The sequence below is a fragment of the Fukomys damarensis genome, unplaced genomic scaffold (genome assembly GCF_012274545.1).
Source record: "Fukomys damarensis isolate Sample0158 unplaced genomic scaffold, DMR_v1.0_HiC HiC_scaffold_23, whole genome shotgun sequence".
Taxonomy (NCBI): Eukaryota; Metazoa; Chordata; class Mammalia; order Rodentia; family Bathyergidae; genus Fukomys; species Fukomys damarensis.
In genome coordinates this window covers 60,164,324-60,182,423 of record NW_022900935.1, presented here as the reverse complement: position 1 = coordinate 60,182,423, position 18,100 = coordinate 60,164,324, and the positions used below count along the sequence as shown (strand labels likewise).

General features: G+C 43.9%; 1 long non-coding RNA gene across 1 annotated transcript in view; it reads right to left on the bottom strand.

Moving 5' to 3' along the window:
- Nucleotides 1–15,437: 15,437 nt before the first annotated feature.
- The window catches only part of LOC109117861, a 4,511-nt gene continuing 1,848 nt past the window's right edge, over nt 15,438–18,100 (bottom strand). Inside the window, exons 2-3 of the long non-coding RNA XR_002025171.2 lie at nt 15,907–16,049; nt 15,438–15,559 (exon numbers count right to left, since the gene is read on the bottom strand). This is a non-coding gene — a long non-coding RNA (uncharacterized LOC109117861). The remainder of the gene's footprint in view (nt 15,560–15,906; nt 16,050–18,100) is intronic.

The following is an 18,100-nucleotide window of genomic DNA, read 5'->3' as shown; positions in this document are numbered from 1 at the left end:
AGGGCCTCGCGCTTGCTGGGCAGGTGCTGTGCTGCTGAGCTACATCCCCGGCCCAACCACCTGTCTTTTTATGACACAGTTCTATACATCTTATTTGCAATGCCTCAATCCCTTTTTGTACCGTACACCTTGTTTATAAGGTACTGTAATTTTCACTGACTGTACTGTTGAGCACAGTACTATAGTTTTATGTTCTGTTACACAGTACAGTACTGCATGTAAGAGTTATGCAAATAGCCGGGATTTAGCTCAGTGGTTCCACTGAGCGGAGAACTGCAAGGTCCTGAGTTCAATCCCCAGTACAGACAAAGAGTTATGCAAATAAAAGCAGAGCATCAACTTCGAGTTCCCTTTGTCATTTCTTTGTTTGTTTTTTGTTTGTTTGAGACAGGGTCTCACTATGTCATGGAGACTGACCTGGAACTCACTATGTAGCCCAGGCTGGTCTGGAACTCACAGGGATCCTCCTGCCTCAGCCTCTCGAGTGCTGGGATTACAGGCGTGCGCCACCACACCCGGCTTATCATTTCTTTGTGTTGAATGTCTTTCCATACACACTATATATGGTTCCTCGTTTAGCAACCAATTCAGTTAACCACCTAGTCGTGGCACCAGGACCCAAACTCCATGGTCACTCGAGGAGCGTCTTGCACGAGTGCACACTGGCACCCTCTGTTTGCACCCCTGTGGTTCAAGCCACCCAGGCCGCGGTATTTTGTTATGACAGCCCTAGCAAATTAATTCCATCGGTTAAGGGCAGAGAGAAAGCTTGTGTAGGTGTAAAGAAGTGGGATGGAGCTAAAATCTCCCTGGTTTCAGTCCCTGTTCGCTGGAAGAAACTTCTCTTTTCCTCGCAACAATAAAAGCCTCGGGGCCGGGGATTTAGTTCAGCGGTGCCACCACCTGTCTCGCAAATGCGAGGTCCTGCGTTCGATCCCATCCCCAGTACCAAAAAAAAAAGCCTATGTGAGTGGGTTCGTGTGTGTGCCATCTATAGCAGGGTGTGAGACTAGACGTTCACTGAGAACTCTCTCACTTTGGGGTGTCTCAGAATCTCCAGGAAACACGTCAAAGACACAACGCCGGAGAAAAGAAATGGGAACTGGGATCGGCCCTCAGCCCAGGCCCTGTGCCACCTGTAAAACGGCTGTCACCTTGGCTCACGGCTCTCTCTCCTCCCCAGCTGCATGACCTTGGGCCCCTTCTGGCCACTGAAATCTGCAACATCCAGACCCTCACATCTCCAGGAGGGAAAAGAGACATGCAGTGAGCCCCATTCCTTAATAAACCGCGTGAAGAGCGGACTACCAGTGTAACCTGTGTAACTTGGAAACTTCAGAAAAGAGTGTAAAACCAGGAAAAAAAGCCTCACGCACCTGTAATCCCAGCACTTGGGAGGCTGAGGCAGGAGGATCGCTGTGAGTTCGAGACCAGCCTGGGCTACATATGAGTTCCAGGTCAGTCTCAACAACATAGTGAGATCGTGTCTCAAAAAACCAAAACCGAAAACAAAAAAGATAGCCTCTACTACTGTATCACAATGGAGATAATCGCTGTCTGTATCAAACACATACACTTTTTATGTTTATATAACTGAGATCACTGTGGAACCCTTTCCAGGAAACAATCAGACAGTAAACACAAAGGCTTTTTGGCCTCTGCTGCAGGAGTCACCTGTGTTGCTGTAGGCGGAAAGCAGGTGTAGATAACATGGCAATGAATGGACCACTGTGTCCTAAACCAGACCACGTTCCCCTCTACGTGGAAGAGGGTGTGCAGCAGGGTTTCGGGCTGTTCACGCAGGATACGTGACTCTGAGAACGTTTTGCGGGTTGGGATGCAGCTCGGTGGTAAAGCACCTGCCTGGCACGCATGAAGCCCTGGGTTCTGTCCTACCCTTGGCAAACAAATTTAAAAAAAAATCTGTGTAACAGGCACCACTGCCTCCAGAACTTTTGTTTGTTTCTGTAATGGGAACTGAACCCAGGACCTTCACACTGACCTGTATCTCCAGCGCCACACCACCCTTTGGTTAAATTTTAAGACAGGGTCTTGCTAAGTCACTACATGGCTCACTTCCGAAAGTGGTGGTGCCTGTCTATCACCCCAGCACTCCAGAGGCAGGAGGATCACTGTGAGTTTGAGGCCAGCCTGGGCTACATGGTGAGGCTCTGACTGTCTTAAACAGTCTAGGCTGGGCTCAAACGTTTCATCCTCCTGCTTCTGCCTCCTCGTGTACTGGGATTATAGGCCCCTACATTTTATCGAACAAGATCAAATCTGACTCCAAGCCTCATGTGCAAAGATTGGTGTGGAAAGGGACGCTGGTCTTTCACTTCTGTGCTGAGAGTTCCCGGCCCTGGCTAGTGCTCCACCTGACCGACTGTGCTATCCCTACCCCGGGAGGGACACCTCTCTCCCACCTCTCTCCCGGGCTGCTGTTGCAGCTAAGTTAGTTATAAACGTTTCAGACAGTTAGACAGGGCTGGGTCCTCAGCACAGAGGACAGTTGTGGCTGCAAAGAACATTCAGCGAAGGCCAGGCTTCAGGAACAAGAGGAAAGAGGACACTCACATACGTCCCCAAGGGATAAACAGCATGACTGACATTCTACATAGGCATCCATCACCTTGGGTGGGGACCAACCCCCCCCCCGGCCCATCCCTTCCTGGAAAACCCTCGCTCGTCCCTGGTATGTGGCTACTTGATTTGCTTCCCCATTTGATCCCTCTTTAATCAATGTCACCTGTGACTATATGTGTTATAATCTCATTTTGTCCCACCTCACACCCACCTTGCGATTTCCCATTGGATCACTATTGTCTGAGTGACTATAAGAGTTTGATCCCCATACTCCCCCACCCTGAAAATTGTTTTTTTTTTTTTTTTTTTCCTACTCTTAACCTCTGCTACTCCTAGAATTCATTCTTCAATTTTAGAGAACACAGACTCCCACTTGGGATATCTAGCAGGTTTGGGAGTTGCATCTCTTCCCCCTATATCAAAAGTATTTCTCTTATATTAATTAGAGGTTGACATGTTATACACCCTATATCATTGGAGGTCTCCTACCAAGATAATTGGATGGAGAGGTAAGAGTTTACTCCTGTTTTTCAGATTCTGGATTGTGACTACTAATTTAGGTAATCAAAATTGTCTTAAATTTTATGCCTTCTGCCTTGATTTTTTGCCAATTACATATGCATTGCAGATTTTATGCCTTGTTTCTCCTTTTGCATTCCTTTTTGTTAAAATGATGGTAAATTTAAGAACATTGAAAGATTGGGCCGTGGATTTAGCTCGGTGCTTTCACCGCCAAATAAAGAAAGATATGTCCCATCAAAGCAAGTGATGTTTTGCATTTTATTCCTCTTTTGTATACATTGCATTTGGACTTAGTTGCTTAATTTACTAGCATTACTTGTTTGACCCATATGACTACATTTTTAACCAACAGCACTAGGAAAAGTAGTGTTTGAGCATCCCTAGTGGACTTCGATATAAAATTCTGTAAAATGGGTTTCTAAAAAAAATCGAATCCAGTTTATATTTAAGAAATATACATGTGGGCCAGAGATTTAGCTCAGTGGTTCTGCCACCTGCCTCACAAGCGCAAGGTCCCAGCTGGGTGTGGTGGCTCACACCTGTAATCCTAGCACTCTGGGAGGCTGAGGCAGGAGGATCGCTGTGAGTTCGAGACCAGCCTGGGCTACATACTGAGTTCCAGGTCAGTCTCAACTACATAGTGAGACCCTGTCTCAAAAAACAAGCCCAAGGTCCTGCGTTCAATCCCTGGTTCAAAAAAAAAAAATATATATATATATATCTATATAGATAGATAGATACATATAAAATGCCTGTTAATAAAACACAGGACCCCATCCACCAGTTAAAAGATGATGGGTCGGTGTCCATTCTTAAGACTTGGGGAACAGGCTTTATTCACTGGGACATTCTGGCTCAGTCCTCTATACTCTAGAGAAAATGTTGAGCCCATCCTGCCTCAGTTTCCTCTCTGATCTGATCTTGTGCTGGTGAGGAGGCCGTTGTGTCTTTTGAGATTCCCCACTCTTGCCTTTCCAGGCTGAGAGTGATGACTCAGAAGTAAGTTGTCTCAGTAATTCACCTCACGGGGAGCATGAGAAGAAAAGACTTTCTTTTGCTGATCTCCTTTGCAGTCTTTCTCTGCCATTTTATGGTTCCCTTTCTATGTAAGAGTAGGAAAAAGAAGCACCTAAAGTGCCCCAACCTTTCCCTCATATCCAACAGCTAAGAATCTTTAAGTTGAATCCATAGAAAGTGCTTGCTAATGCCAAAGATGGGGAAGTCATCTTGGATGAGGAACAAATAACCCTGTCTCTGGGCCAGATGTGACATCAGGAGTTTGCACATCCAGGAGAACGTATGGAAAAGTGATGTCCCTGCTTGGTGTTCTGGACAACAGTCTTCCTCAGGAGACTGAATCTGAGACCCCATGGAAAAAACTGACTTCTGGGTGAGATCAGAAGGAGCTATTTCCTAAGCATGACACTTAAGGGACCAAAACACTCTTAGTTTAAGGGAGAACCACACCCTCCTGGTGCTCTCTCTCTCTCTCTCTCTCCCTCTCTCTCTCTCTCCCTCTCCCTCTTTCCTCTCCTAGGTCTGCTTTATACACAATTCATTAATACATTTTAGACTTTGAAGTGTTTAATGTAAACTTACAAAATGTTATTTAACAAATTTTTTTGGGGGGGTTAAGACAGCTGAGGCTTTTATTTGGACTTTTTCTCTCTGTTAGTAAGTTAAAAACTCCCCCTAAGCTTTTTTCCAACTCTTTGGGAATTAACTTTAGAACCACCTTGTAGTCAGACCACACCTCCCTCCAGGAAGTCAGATCCAGGCAAGTTGTAACAAATGTTTGCCCTTCACAGAGAAGAATGCTAATCAGCAAGCAATTTACACTTGTGCTTTGTTGAGAGTGAAAAAGAGATTTTATATTTAGTGAGCCTTTCTCTTCCTCCATGTGCACATAGAAAACTGATGAATGTGCCTTTACTGATATGTGGGTTGTGATTGCTAGGCAATGAATATAAGTTTAACCTGTGAGCTTCAGAGACGCAAAAATTTTAGATTAAACCTTAAATAAAGTGCAGCCATGTCTTCCTGCTAAAGAAGGTTACCTAGGTGATTAGGTAGATAACACAGGTGCTTCGGAGGCTTATCCAAGGTTAAAACTTTTTTGTTTGTTTTTTTGAGACAGGGTCTCACTATGTAGTTGAGACTGACCTGGAACTCACTGTGTAGCCCAGGCTGGTCTCAAACTCACAGTGATCCTCCTGCCTCAGCCTCCTGAGTGCTGGGATTACAGGTATGCGCCACCACACCCGGCTAGGTCTTTTGATTATTGGTTTTGTGTTAGGTTTTTGGCTTTTTTGGTACCAGGGATGGAACTCAGAACCTTGCGCTTACAAGGCAGGCCCCCCGGCCGACTTGACTATTAGTTTTGCTGACAGCACATCCTTCTTTAAACAAGATTGTTGGGCTGAAATACATTGTAACTTGTGTCTTTAAAACACCTGCTGTAGGGCAGGGTTAGCTCAGTGGCTTCACCACCTGCCTTGCAAGTGCAAGGTCCTGAGTTCAATCCTTGATACCAAAAAACAAAATACCCGCTGTAGGGAATCACTTCTGATTTAGTCAAAGCATGGGGGCACCTGAGGACCCTTAAGGACACAAACCTACTGTCTAGCACACGAGCAGAGCGGGACATGGTTGTGTAAGCATGACCTAGCATAGACACTATGTGGCTCTGTAAGGAGTTAAGGATGTAAACCTGTGTAGTAGCTATATAAGGGTTGAGGACTAAAGACGTATTGCTTCGGTAGTCTTCCTGCTGACGTCAGCTCTTTGTGTGCTCTCTTTACCCTGGGGACCTTTCCCTCAAAAGTACCCCTTCAGCCCCCCAACCCCAACACCTGAAAACATGAGTTTGCTGAGGAAGATGGGATTGCGAGCCAGTAAAGTGCAGCCAGTTTGACTCAGCCTATCTTCTGGGTTTTTTTTTTTTTTTTTTTTTTTTTTTTTTTTTCTCGGTACCAGGGATCGAATTCAGGCCCTTGCCCTTGACAGGCAGGCAGTGGAACCACTGATCCAAGTCCCCAGCCCTCTTCTGGTTTCTTTCCAGAGGGCAGCCGCCTGCTCTGGACTGATATAGGAATCCAGTAGAAACTAAGAAGGATGCCATTTTTTTTCTCTTGTTTCAGAGGGAACTCTCTTACTCCCTGGGAATGCGTTTTTAAACACTGTCAAAGTTTCCACCGCCACATGTCGAGGAAGGTTCGCTTAATATTGTGCGTCTGTGCGGGGCCTGCCTGTTGTCTAGAGCCAAAATGTAATGCAGAAGAAGTTTTGACTATGAAACCATTTCACAATTAGAATTGTACTGCAAGAGAGAGGAAATTGGTCCAAACTGCCTTATGTTCAGACTTTAAGAATATAATCCTCACTTGAGTTCACAGTGTAAATGTAAAGCCACAGGAAAACCAGACACCTGGCCCTTAAGGCACTCACTACCACTGAGTCTGAAGCTATTCGTCACCCTTTGGAACCTGAGGACAAGATCTTCGAGGCGACTTTCATCAAAGCCTTGCCTACTATTATGACTCTGAGGGTTTCCTGACTTCTCCTTTGTTGTCAAGGGCAGGGCTTTTAAGCCACCCTTAATCGAAACCTGTATGGGGCTATATCCATCCTTCTTTAGTTTTGTTCAAGCCCCTTAAGGACAATATCCCTTATGGGAAGTAAATGACAAATATGCAACTACCTTCATCTATGTGTCTTTTTCTTTCAGGGGCCTAAAGCAAACCAAGCAAGATCTAGGAAGATTTTCAGATGACTTTGATAAGCACATCGAGGTCTTTGGAGAATTTACTCAGACCTGTGAACTAGACTGAAAAGATAAAATGTTGTGCTTAAATCAAACATTGACTTCTTTCTTTCTTTTTTATTTAATTAATTACTTTATTTATTTATTTTGCTACCGGGGATCGAACTCCGGGCCTTGCGCTTTCGAGGCAGGCACAGTGCCATTGAGCTAAATTCCCAGCCCCAACACTGACTTCTAATAAGAGACTGTGAGTTTTTTAAGTGTATTAAGATACTCAGGGATACACAAGTCTTGAGTTACATCCCAAATGCTAGCCACTTGAGCCTCCAGACAGTCTCAGGTAAAGATTTACTCTTTAAAGGGGCCGGGGATTTAGGTCCTAAATTCGACCCCTGTTACCCGCCCCCCAAACAAAAACCTTTAGAAGGTTAAATAATTCTGGAAGGAACATTCCAACATTCTTTCTTGTGGGAGGTTCAGTGAGAAATCCTGGACCGAGGTCTCTCTAAGGACACTGAGATCTGCCTGTATAGAGGAGGGAGATTTTGAAAGCTGTAGAGGAGCCTGAGCCTTTGATTGACCAACTTGAGTTACAGCCAGCCCTCAGGAATGAACTGAGTTCTTAAGTCAAGGGTCCACTGTACATGGGTTTAGATAGAGCTTAGCCAGCGCTGCTAGAGAGGGAAGTTACCTAGGTGACTAGATAGAAAACCAAAATGTCCTGAGGACCTCTTTGTCCTAGGGCCCAGATTTCATCTGGACTTTCACCGTCTCTGTCTGTCCCCAAGGGTGATAAATCTCTTTCGCAGGCTGGGATTTTAAAATGATTTGCTTCAGAGTCATTTATTAGGAAGTAAGCCCTAAACAATATAGCGAGAACGCTTTCATTTCTTTTTCCCTCTCTCACTCTCTCTCAAGAGACCAAAAAAAGCCAGCCATTTCAGGTTCTTTGATTGTTGGCTTAATTTTCTGCTTGGCATCGCAATTGGAGTCTCTTGCCGTAGGGGATGTGAGGACAGCCAGGCAGCAGGAATGTAGTTCTGCCAAGGAGCAGAGACCTGAAACTCTCACAGGCAAACGGCAGCCAGCTCTCACCAACCTCGGTTTTTATTAGATACCTGCACAATACTTCTGTGAGAATAAACAGTTAGTTCCTTACAGATTATCTCTAGCAAAGCGCTAGAAAATACTTTTTATGAACACCTGGTTCTAGGTATGCATAGACTTTCTCAAAGCAGGCTGTTCCCAGAATGTTACCGGACGGTTCTCAGGGCTGTTTGCAGCCTTGAACTTCTGAGTTCTGGCTCCGTGTGCGGAACCGCAGCTGCAGTTGCTGTCCCAGTCCGTGTCCCCGTGTAACCTCCTCTACAGGACTCACCCACAGCCTTCGTCTCTGGAAGCGTGTTTTGCTAAGGGTTACACATTCACTCCGGGAAAGCTCTTGATCGTAGCTGTCTGTCTGCACCAAGATGGTTAGGATTCAGTTCTTGTGCCGTATTTAGAGCGACTCTTCTGTCCTTTCTCCAATGCTCTGTCCCTGAGAAATAACACAGTTTTCAACAGTATTTGGTCCGAGGCAATTCTCTCTCTGTGGTTGCTGGATTTCAGGACCAAGTTTCCAAAATGGTGTTTCCCCTCTGTGGGGCCCTTCCAAAATGAAGCTGACCTTCACTTATCCCTGGGCCATATCCAAACTCGGGTCTAGATTTAACCCTGAAACTTTTTAAAAAAGAAAGTGAAAGTTTTAGTCCAAGTTTATTGCCTTTCAATTCTTAGGCCGAGCTAACTCCTCTCTCTTTCCTCTCCTCTCAAGAATGATGATGACTAGCCGGGCGTGGTGGCGCATGCCTGTGATCCCAGCACTCAGGAGGCTGAGGCAGGAGGATCGCTGTGAGTTTGAGACCAGCCTGGGCTACATAGTGAGTTCCAGGTCAGTCTCAACTACATAGTGAGACCCTGTTTCAAAAAACCAAAAAAAAAAAAAAGATGCTGACTGGTTTTGATAGCACAGACAGACTGACTCATTTTTGTAACACAGATAAGTTCACAGATAGAACAAAACTTCCCTAGGGAATTTTATGACTTTAATAACAGTTTTAAACAAAAACCACGTATTAAAGACTAGGCACAGGGCCAGGGATTTAGCTCATTGGTGCTGCTGACTGCATCACAAGCAGAAGGTCCTGAGTTCAATCTCCAGCAGCAGAAAATAAAACAGAAGAAAACACAAAGAATAGGCACAGGCCCAGTCCCCAGAAGACTGACTCTCTCATCATGATGTCTCTCCAGGACATCTTGCTAGGTCCAGCACTATTCTCAGAGATATACTAACTAAAGCTCTGAAAAAGAAAGGCCTATAGCTAAATATGGTCCAAGGGTCACAGGTAAAATCCTGTCATAGGTAGACATCTTCCAGGACAGATTGGAGCCTTGGCCGGCCATCTCCCCGCACTGTTTAGGATAAATACTTACCTCCAAGAGTCCCACCTTGTCTCTTTCTACTGTCAATTCTGGCTTACACACCCACCCCTGAAAATAGCTAAAAGTACCCTTTAACAGTCTACCCCTCTAGAGGGAACAGTTACGTGTGGCTATCAAAACAACAGTTTTGGCTATCAGTTGTGACTATCCAAGAACTATGGCTATCAAAACAACAATGAAAAGCTTATTAGCTAGACATTCCAATCAGATAAACTATCAGCCTAAGGCCCATTTTAAAAACTGTATTTGCTTTCACAGTTATAAAAGGTTTTTAACCCTTCTGATTCTTATTATGAAATCCCTGTTGATTGACCTATGAAAACTTCTGACTAGTCTGATCTATAGTTACACACCTAAACAGTAAAAGGGTTATTACAATTTATCTTGGCCAAATACATCCAAGTGTATTTGTTTCAAGTGTGTTTGTCTGTCTGTCCAATCTATGCCCTATTACAATATGTATAGCTGTTTTGTTAGAGCGCAACAATTTTTTCCTTCTTTTTTGCCTTTTTGGAATTTTAAAATATTTCTCAATAATTTAAGTTGGCTTTTAGGTAACTGTCATTAGAGTTAAAGACATTCCTCCACTCAGGTTGCTAACTAATCAAAATGATATCAAGACCAGTTTGCCGGGCGTGGTGGCTTATACCTGTAATCCCAGCACTCAGGAGGCTGAGGCAGGAGGATCACTGTGAGTTCAAGACCAGCCTAGGCTACATAGTGAGTTCCAGGTCAGTCTCAACAACAGTGAGACCCTGTTTCAAAAAAAAAACAAAAAAACAAAAAAACAGGATTGTTTATGTTGATAATCTCTTTAAAAAAACAAACAAACTCAGATAGGGATGGGGATTTAGCTCAGTGGCACCACAACGCCTCACAAGCACCAGCTCTTGAGTTTGATCTCTGGTATCGAAAAAGAACAAAACTCAGATATCTGCCTTTCTTTTGTGTTTCAGATACTTGTGATGAGAGGCATATGTCAAGCCATCAGGAGATCACCAGTAAAGTAAGAGTTTTTTTTTTCATTTTTATTTATTTTTTTGGTACCAGGGATTGAACTCAGGTCCTTGTGCTTGCAAAGCAGGTGGCAGAACCTCTGAGCTAAATCCCAGGCTCAAGAGTTATTTTTTTTAAACTTTGATTTGCATGTTATATATGTGTCATTACAATATGGATGCTCAGGCACTGAGCTGTCCAAACAATGTCACACACTAAAAATTAGAGGCTAGTCATGGTAAACTTCTAAGGTACATTTATAGACTGGTGCATTCTCCTTAGATGGCATCCTGTGAAGGAAAACAAATTAGGTGAGAGTTTCTTTGTGTCGTTGTGATCAGATGGAGATGTTATGTGGAAAAGGCTGTTCTATACTAAGATGGACATTTAACTGTGTTACAAAGATAATGTCATCCTGCTAAAATACTGTGTGTGGCTCTTGATCTCAAGTTTTCTCTGGAAAAACTACATAACTTTTGTCTGTTAACATTCTGCAGGGATTCAAGTACTGAAACAACCACGGTTGATAAAAATAACAGTCCTCTGGCTATACTCATATTTCAAAGTACTTGATATCCAAATTAAGTTATACCAGTTAAGCGCGATGCTCCTGCTGCAATCCTGATGTACCCAATCTTCTCTTCTTTTTGTTCAACAATTAAAGTTTAGAGACCAGGACTAGAAAGGTAACTGGGCTAAGAGGACAGCTGATATTTTGGCCCTGGTCTTCCAAGATCAACGAGGACCCAGGACATAAGGGAACCTTTTCTTCAAGATCCTATAACTTTGGTGAGTCGCTCAAACTCCTTAGCAGGGAGATTTCTAGGCCCCAGAAAACAAGAATCAACAAATATACTTTGTGCCAAAGGAGGGTCACCAAGAGGAAAGAGTCTCCCTCCCACGCTTTCACAGAGAGCAACACGGTCAAGGAAGGTGTGATCCATCCTGGCCGCTGACACTGACAGAGGAGCAGAGAGGCTCTGTACATCGTTCCAAGGTAATGCCTCAGGAGACTTTTATACAGCAAGAGGTTAATTTTAATTAGCACAGGTCTTATTTTTAACTTGGTCTTAAATGCCCAGCAGAAAAGTATAACCACAGAGATATAAAAACAATGCCATAGTACTAAAAGCCAGATGTAAAAAGGGGCTCCGCTTGCTGACCCCTTCTGACAATTTCCAAGTATTACCAGTAGCTGAACACTGTTATGGTTCAGTATAGCTGAAATCTATTAAAAAAGAGTTATAAAATATATTTTTAAAGTTATAAAAGCTCAACAAGAGTCTCAAGTTCTTTAGCTAAAATTGTCCTTCAAAACCACCAACCTCTCTCCTCCTTATAACTAAAACTAGAAAGACTTGTCACAAAAAATATAAGACTTAGAGATAATCTCCATCAGTAGACTGCTTGGCTCTTAGGCCTGTGTGAGAGGTTCCTTAAGAGCAGTGTCCAAACGTGGCTCTTTCCCCAGTGTGCATTTCCATCCTAATGTTCGTGTTTTGATTATACATGCCTTAATTTCACAGAAAATTTGTTTATTCTTGCCTAGAGGCTGCCAAACTCCAAGTGATTATATGTTTGTTTTTTTTTGTTTGTTTGTTTGTTTAGCTTTTTGAGACACAGGGTCTCACTCTGTAGTTGAGACTGACCTGGAACTCACTATGTAGCCCAGGCTGGTCTGAAACTCATGGCGATCCTCCTGCCTCAGCCTCCCGAGTGCTGGGATTACAGGTGTGTGCCACCACGCCCAGCCCAAGTGATTAGATGGATGAAGCCAATGACAAACCTGCAAGACTCCTTTTATTTTTTTTTTTTTTTTTTTTTTTTTTTTTTTTTGGTACCAGGGATTGAACTTGGTTCCTTGTGCTTGCAAGGCAGTCAGTGGAACCACTGAGCTAAATCCCCAGCCCTTGATTTCTATATTCTTAAGGTGTCCCCTGAGGTGACTCAGCTCCAGGGCAGGTAGCTGTCATCTGAAGAGCGAATGAACGATAGGTTGGGTTGGACTGTCCATTCTTTCATGGCCTTGCAACTCGATCTTCTCCAGAAATTTCAATTTTTAACTCCAGCAGGTGTTTTTAACAGCACAAGTTGAAACTAATTTTAGCTGTAATAATTTTTGAAAGAAGAAAGCATTGCAAACAAAACCAATAATCAAGAGATCTCCACCATTACTTTCTAATTCTTTGAAAGAGAGTGAGGAAAATAGATCAATGGGCAAATGTGAGCACTTCTCAGCCTGCAAAGGAGATCACCTCCCGAGACAGAGTCAAGATAACGGGCTTAGGAAATTCACCCTGGGCCCTAGGACAAAGTCCCCAAAGCATTTATGTGATCTACCTAATCACCTAGGGAATCTTGCCTAGCAGTAAGAAGGCTAAGGTTTACTTAAAATCTGTTAAAATGTCTGTGCTCTGCTGGGGATGTAGCTCAGTGGTGCTGCGCCTGCCTGACAAGTGCAAGGCCCTGAGTTTGACCACCAGTACCAGAAAAAAAAAAATTCTATTCCTATGTCTGCAACACATTCATGAAAACTCACAGATAAAAACTTCTACCCAGCCAGGGATTTAGCTCAGTGGTGCCACCGCCTGCCTCACAAGGGCAAGGACCAGAGTTTGATCCCTGGTACCAATCCCCACAAAACAAACAAACAAAACCTTATACCCATTGCCCAGCAACCACTGTTCCATGTTAGCGAAGGCACATTTAGCACTTTCCTACATGCGTGTGAAGAGAAAGGCTGGCTAAAAATCCCTTGTTTACTCCAAGTTGGCATACGTAGGACATGAGTGTAAATTCTTCTCCAATAGCTGTTCTCTGTGAAAAGCAGACCACTGTTGCAAGCCGCCTCAGCCTCAGACCTCTTGTAGAGAGGTGCAGTCTAACAATGAGGCGTTCTGACGTTAACTCTGTGATTTGGACTTGAAAAAAAAAAACTTAGGGGGTTCTTAACTAGGACCTTTGTCCTAATGAAGATTTGTCAGGGCGTCTAGAGAGTTATTATTTTTATTTGTGCCTGGCCCCTTAGAGCTCTCTTATTGGCAGGGAAACGTCCAGATGTGTAGCTAAACACTTAGCAGCATCTTGTCTCCGGTCACTGTGGGACGGAGGACACCTGAAGATCACTGAGAGAGCCACCTTTCACCTCACCGAGGAACGCAGGTACAGACGACAGAGAGGTGGAGACTTCTGCTGGTTACCCAGTCAGGCTTCTGCTGAGGAGCCTTCGGGTATCTGCCCGAGAGCAGCTTTGGTCGTGGGCCCTCAGCTGGCCTCTCAGCTCCCCCTGGTTCCACACACCAGAGCTTTGTCTCGGGAAAGGAATCCAGCTGCCTCTCTGACCAACGTTCCCTCAGCCCTCGGCTTCAGTGGGGACTCTCCAGAAGAGGCTGCAGAACCTACCCTCTACTTTTTAAGAGAGGGGTGGCTCCTCTCAGAGTATTTACCAGCTGGCAGGCTAACCACTGTTTTCGGTTTAGCATCCTATGAGGAACAGATAGAAGCCTCAGCTGTTTTGATCTAAAATGATTTCCTTCTCTTTGGTGCTAACAAATGCTCATTTTTCTATGGGCTCAGCTTAAAGGTTCTTAGTTATTGGACAGGAGGGGGAGGTTGGGGCAATCGAGGATACCCCTCTTTCTCTAATCTTACATGCATCCAGAAAGGAAAGTACAAAGTGACAGGGAAAGACCAGAAACGAGATCAGAAAAAGGAAATATTTCCTTCTCCCACTCATGGTGAGTTATTGAGGCAACTTGCTCCAGAGTTATCACTCTCAGCCTGGGAAAGGAGGATGGTGAGTCTCTAGAGCTAAGAATGACTTCTCACCAGAGGAAGATCAGGCCAGAAAGGAAACTGAGGCAGGACAGGCTCAACAATCCTTGTAGAGTGCAGAGGACTGGGGCAGACTGCCTCAGTGAAAAAAACGTCTTCCAGGTGGTCAACCATTCGCCTTTTAACTGGCAAATAGAATCCCATGATTTTTGATTTTTTGAGACAGGGAATCACTAGGCCAGGTTCAGCCTGGCCTTGAAACTCACTATGCAACCCAAGCTGACCTCGAACCTACGGCAATCCTCCTGCCTCACCTTTCTGCAAGCTGGGATCACAGGCACATAAAAAAGACCCATTTTACAGCATTTTCTAAATTTACTCTGCAGTTAGTAATAAAGGCCACTAGGTGGTGCTATAACACTACTTTTTCCTATGGCTGGTTCTCTTTTTACACGTGTGTCCAATTTTAATTCACTTAAAGAGTATAGTCTCAGATGCATCCATTTAATGATAAATGTCTCTTTATGGTAGAATACTATTCCACTGTATAAAAAACCCACATCTTTTTTATCCATTCATTGGTCAATTTGAGTTGTTCCTAAGATCTAACTATTATAAATTGTGTCACTGTAAACGTGGATGTGCATATATAGCTGTGGTATGATGCTTTCACTTTTTTCAAGAAGATACCCAGAAAGGCAACAGCTGAGTCAAATGGGACTTCAAATCCTAGTTGTTTGAGGTATCTCCATATTGTTTTCCACAGTGTTGCACCAGTCTGTACTCCCACCAACAATGGAGAAGGGTCACTTTTTCCCCACAGCCCAGCCAGCATTTATTGTCGGTTGATTTCTTGATAACACCATTCTTTCTGGGGTGAGGTGGAATCTCACTGTTCTTTTTTTTTTAATTGAGTTTATTGGTACATTTTAGGGATACAGTACAGTTACATTCATCACTGGTCCGTCAGCTGTCAGCTGTTATCTTGAAGTAATCAGTAAGAATTCAAGCTGCGGAAAAGTGACCCAAACACCAAGCACACTGAAATAGCCCCAGAAATTTACCTTGTAAAGTTCATAGATTCAGAATCTTTCTAAGCACCTAAAATAGTTGAGGTTTAAGAATTTCAAGGGGGATGGAGATGTGTAGATATAGGTGTACAAATGCACATCTGTTATAGTACATATAGTATGGCGACCATTGTAAAGGAACACGACATGAGCGTAGTCATATTGACCTGTGATTCACCCGAGCGGTGTGGACGTGCCGTCGCTATAGCAATGGGCTAGTTCAGCTGGTGGTCTGATCTATTGCCTAGCAGATGTAACCCATAATGGTTGTTATTGTTTCCCTCTGGAATGTGTGGGCGGTACTCTCGCGCCCGTGCAGCCCTTGCTCCCGTGCAGCCGTCGCTCCCGTGCAGCCCTCGCTCCCATGCAGCTGGAGAGTATAAAAGGAAGAGGTTCTGTAATAAAGCAAGCAAGAAACCAAGCAAGGAACATAAGAAGAAAAGTGCCTCCCGTCTCTCTGTTCTCGTCCTTTCAGGTTTAGGACCTGCTGGCAGGATCCTGATGTCGCGGCTCGCGACAGGACATAGCCTCCCATATCCTCAACTTAAATAACGAAAGAATACATAAAAGAGAAACAAGGCATAAAAACTCAAGCATAAGCAATTAGTAAAGGCAAGACAAAATTTAAGAATGACAATTTTTGATTACTTAAGCGAGTCACAATCCAGAGTCTGTGAAGCAAAAGCAAACTCTTACCTCCTTCTAATCATTTCTTACCTCACTGGCCCCTCTCCAAGATGACCCAGGGATGATATAGGAGATGAAACAGGACCTCCAAATGATATAAGGGCAATATAATTTCCAACCTGTTAGATGTCTGATATGCAGGCTTCATGTTCTCTAAAATCGAAGAATGAATTCTACGAACAACACAGATTAAAAGTAGGAAACATTGAGAGGCTAGCTGGGGATCCTACTTTTCAGGGTAAGTTTTATAGAGCAAAAACCACGTGGGTACAATGTGGGTTAAAACTATGAACAACCAGTAAGATTACAAGTACAGACGCTGTGGTAGTAGTGATCCAGTGAGGAACAAGCCACATAACCAGTGTGAATGGAAGAAACAGGCATATTCTAGGAAATGCTAGGTCTGGAGATTGGACTGATGTCTTTTTGGACTTTATTAAGCCAGGTGTTACCACTTGTCTGGTCCTTTGCAGAAGTACGAAGGCCTGGTCATTTTTAGGTAGAACCGGGCGTGGTGGTGCACACCTATAATCCCAGCACTCGGGAGGCTGAGGCAGGAGGATCACCATGAGTTCGAGACCAGCCTGGGCTACATAGTGAGTTCCAGGTCAGTCTCAACTACATAGTGAGACCCTGTCTCAAAAACCAAAAAAACAAACAAGCAAACATTTTTAGGTAGAAATATTCTAGGCAGTCAGATAGGGCTGGGCCATTGACAGAGTCAGCACAAAAAATGAAAACATGGCCCAGGATTTAGCTCAGTGGTTCAGCCACCTGCCTTGCAAGCACAAGGTCCTGAGTGTGATCCCTGTACCAAAAAAAAAAAGAAAGAAAGAAAAGAAAACACATTACAACTGTGGCTGGAGATGCATTTGCTGGAGATGAGGCCTCAAGATGAAGGCAAAATGCCCAGGCCTGCATACTTCCCCAAGGACAAGATAAGCAGTCACACCTGGCTTAACAAAGTCTAGGTAGACATCAGTCACCCTGGTGGGAGACCAAGACCTCTGGACCCATTGTTTCCTAGAAAAAGTCTTTGTTCTTTCTATGCACACCTATTACGTGATTTGTTCCCCCACTGGATCACTATTACTTACGATTTGTTCCCCCACTGGATCACTATTACTTACGTGACTATTCTTGTAACCTTACTGATTGACCATAGCTTTAACCCATGTTGCACCAGTAGTTGTGCTCTATAAAACTTCCTCTGAAAAGTGGGATTCTCAGGTGCCCATTCGGGCACTCAAGAGCTATCCTCTTAATAAATATTTCCTACTCTTAACCTTTGTTGAGCCGAGGATTTAACTCAGTGGTTCTTCCACCTGCCTTGCAAGCACAAGGTCCTGAATTTGATCCCTAATAAAAAACAACAACGACAACAACAAAAAACCCCGTTGTTCCTAGAATTCATTCTTTGACTTTAGAAAACACAAACTCGGTGTATTATACATCTTACAGGTTGGGAATTATATCATATTATTTAGAGATCCTGTTTCATCTTCTACATTATCCCTGTATTAATTTTCCCCCTCCTCCCCTCCCCATTTACAAACACTTTATTTCCATCTTTTCATTTTCTCACATTTTTTTTCTTTTCCCTTATTCCTATTGCTGTTTCAAATAACCACTTGGGTCCGGTGAATCTGAATGCAGCACGTACAAAACGGGAATAAAATGTCACTTTCTTTGATGGGACATTATGGAGAGCACTGTAAAGGAACACGACATGAGCGCAGCCATATTGACCTGTGATTCACCCGAGCGGTGTGGACGTGCCGTCGCTATAGCAATGGGCTAGTTCAGCTGGTGGTCTGATCTATTGCCTAGCAGATGTAACCCATAATGGTTGTTATTGTTTCCCTCTGGAATGTGTGGGCGGTACTCTCGCGCCCGTGCAGCCCTTGCTCCCGTGCAGCCGTCGCTCCCGTGCAGCCCTCGCTCCCATGCAGCTGGAGAGTATAAAAGGAAGAGGTTCTGTAATAAAGCAAGCAAGAAACCAAGCAAGGAACATAAGAAGAAAAGTGCCTCCCGTCTCTCTGTTCTCGTCCTTTCAGGTTTAGGACCTGCTGGCAGGATCCTGATGTCGCGGCTCGCGACAGGACATAGCCTCCCATATCCTCAACTTAAATAACGAAAGAATACATAAAAGAGAAACAAGGCATAAAAACTCAAGCATAAGCAATTAGTAAAGGCAAGACAAAATTTAAGAATGACAATTTTT